Source organism: Schistocerca serialis, unplaced genomic scaffold (assembly GCF_023864345.2).
Source record: "Schistocerca serialis cubense isolate TAMUIC-IGC-003099 unplaced genomic scaffold, iqSchSeri2.2 HiC_scaffold_1189, whole genome shotgun sequence".
Classification (NCBI taxonomy): Eukaryota; Metazoa; Arthropoda; class Insecta; order Orthoptera; family Acrididae; genus Schistocerca; species Schistocerca serialis.
In genome coordinates this window covers 132,501-135,000 of record NW_026047391.1, presented here as the reverse complement: position 1 = coordinate 135,000, position 2,500 = coordinate 132,501, and the positions used below count along the sequence as shown (strand labels likewise).

Below are 2,500 nucleotides of genomic sequence, written 5' to 3'. Positions count from 1 at the left end.
GGCTTAATCTTTGAGACAAGCATATGACTACTGGCAGGATCAACCAGGGAGCTGCGTCAACTAGAGCTGAGCAGCCGGCCGCCCGGGAGTGTGTCCCGGGGGCCCGCGCGAACACGCAAGCGTCCGCTCAATTATTCTGCAAACAGGAGGAGGCTGAGCTCCCCTGCACAATACACCTCGAAACCCTCTCAGGTCCCGGCGGCGCGCAGCGCCGTCCTAAGTACTTGGTCGGGTTCGAGAGAGGCGCAATCGCCCGGAGTTTGGCGAGTAGACGCTTTAGGTGCGACCACCCGTGCTCCCAACTGAGCTTGCCGCTGCCGACAGAGGCCCGGGAGCGTGCTGTCGTGGCATTGCCGGCGGGAGACAACACGCGCCACCTACGGTGGCCGGCAGCTCCAACGCCAGCGCCACAGAAGGACAAAAGCCCCACTTGGGTGCCGAAGCGAACTCTCCCAGCACAGCGCACGCGCCAACACGTCCGCACAGCTGCGATACAATCCACCTGCGAGAACCGCAGAGGCGACCGAGCAGCAGACGGCGTCGCGGCGCCGAGCGCCGGGCGGCGGCGCATCCTCAGCGCACACAGTCCTCAATCGGACCAGCACACTGCAGATGTCCACCGCGCTTCGCACCGGGCCCGCGAGGACCTACTTTGGCCGCACGGCGCCGCGTGAAGGGTGCGCCGGCGCGCAGCTACGCCGCCTGCCGCCTCCGTCGGCCGGCGCGCCTGCCACTGGCCGCCCCCACCAGCCGGCTGTAGCGCGTGCGCCCACGCACCGCGCGGCCAGCACGCCGGGAGGCCCCCCCTCACCGGCCGGGGACGGTCCCACCCAGCCACCGCCGCGTATCGCTTCACACCCACATGCCATTCACGTTCGTGGGCATGGTGGGTATCGCTGAAACAACCGGTTGGTAGCTCAACCGATCGTCGCCATCACTGATTCACCTCTAGCGAGAACAACCGCACCACAACGGTTTACCAGTTCTTCATTTGCGTAACGTCACCAGCAAACGTAGACGTCCATCGCCATTTGCAAATTCAACGATTGTTGCATGCCTGTGTCAGGTGTCACGACACACTATGTCTGCCCACATACACGCAACAACATGTGCACGCTTCGCGAACACGTGGAAGGTGGCCCCCGTACGTATGCGATGTCCATTGCGCGAACGACTGTCAACCGGCCTCTGTCGCATGTCGCAGATGTGGAACGCAGTGCACCATGCTATCACGGTGTGTGAGAAGAGACGACTACGTCTGACAACACGCGCCACTACATCAACAGACGGCTCATGCCGATCGCCATCCACGGCATACCATACTGCAATCCAGCTCTTATAGGGAGACGACATGTAGCTGAGTGCACAATATTTGGACCGTATGGTTCGCCGTTGTTGGCGCAGTCGTGGTACGGTCACACATGTACCACGATGTATCATTCAGTACATGAGGACCAATGTGCAGTACAGTGTGTGATTTGGACGTACAACATCAGCGGACAGTTGACACAAGCCGTACCACAACGTAGGCTGTGCTTCGCCATGCGAATGCCAATGAACAACTGCGAAGGGCATTGAGCATGTACGTCCTGCTGCCATCCGCATTACAGTGTATAGCTGCAAGGTGTTTAACATGAAGCGATACTCTGGGGACCGGGCAGTGCGAGTAGCAAACTATATTGCGGGGGTTGCAGTTAGGCAACACTACACTAATTTAACGCGTCGTATGACAATTACAGAGCAGGTTAAGGCCCAACGTGTGTTGGGTTAAGGCCCAACGTGTGTTGGGTTAAGGCCCAACGTGTGTTGGGTTAAGGCCCAACGTGTGTTGGGTTAAGGCCCAACGTGTGTTGGGTTAAGGCCCAACGTGTGTTGGGTTAAGGCCCAACGTGTGTTGGGTTAAGGCCCAACGTGTGTTGGGTTAAGGCCCAACGTGTGTTGGGTTAAGGCCCAACGTGTGTTGGGTTAAGGCCCAACGTGTGTTGGGTTAAGGCCCAACGTGTGTTGGGTTAAGGCCCAACGTGTGTTGGGTTAAGGCCCAACGTGTGTTGGGTTAAGGCGCAACGTGTGTTGGGTTAAGGCGCAACGTGTGTTGGGTTAAGGCGCAACGTGTGTTGGGTTAAGGCGCAACGTGTGTTGGGTTAAGGCGCAACGTGTGTTGGGTTAAGGCGCAACGTGTGTTGGGTTAAGGCGCAACGTGTGTTGGGTTAAGGCGCAACGTGTGTTGGGTTAAGGCGCAACGTGTGTTGGGTTAAGGCGCAACGTGTGTTGGGTTAAGGCGCAACGTGTGTTGGGTTAAGGCGCAACGTGTGTTGGGTTAAGGCGCAACGTGTGTTGGGTTAAGGCGCAACATAGGTTAGGTTAAGGCGCAACATAGGTTAGGTTAAGGCGCAACATAGGTTAGGTTAAGGCGCAACATAGGTTAGGTTAAGGCGCAACATAGGTTAGGTTAAGGCGCAACATAGGTTAGGTTAAGGCGCAACATAGGTTAGGTTAAGGC

At 57.9% G+C, this 2,500-nt stretch overlaps 1 non-coding gene across 1 annotated transcript in view; it reads right to left on the bottom strand.

Annotated features, from left to right (window-relative positions):
- The window catches only part of LOC126434437 (small subunit ribosomal RNA), a 1,910-nt gene extending 1,860 nt beyond the window's left edge, over nucleotides 1-50 (bottom strand). The window contains exon 1 of the ribosomal RNA XR_007579231.1: nucleotides 1-50. This exon is cut by the window's left edge and continues 1,860 nt beyond it. This is a non-coding gene — a ribosomal RNA (small subunit ribosomal RNA).
- Between the last annotated feature and the right edge of the window lie 2,450 nt (nucleotides 51-2,500).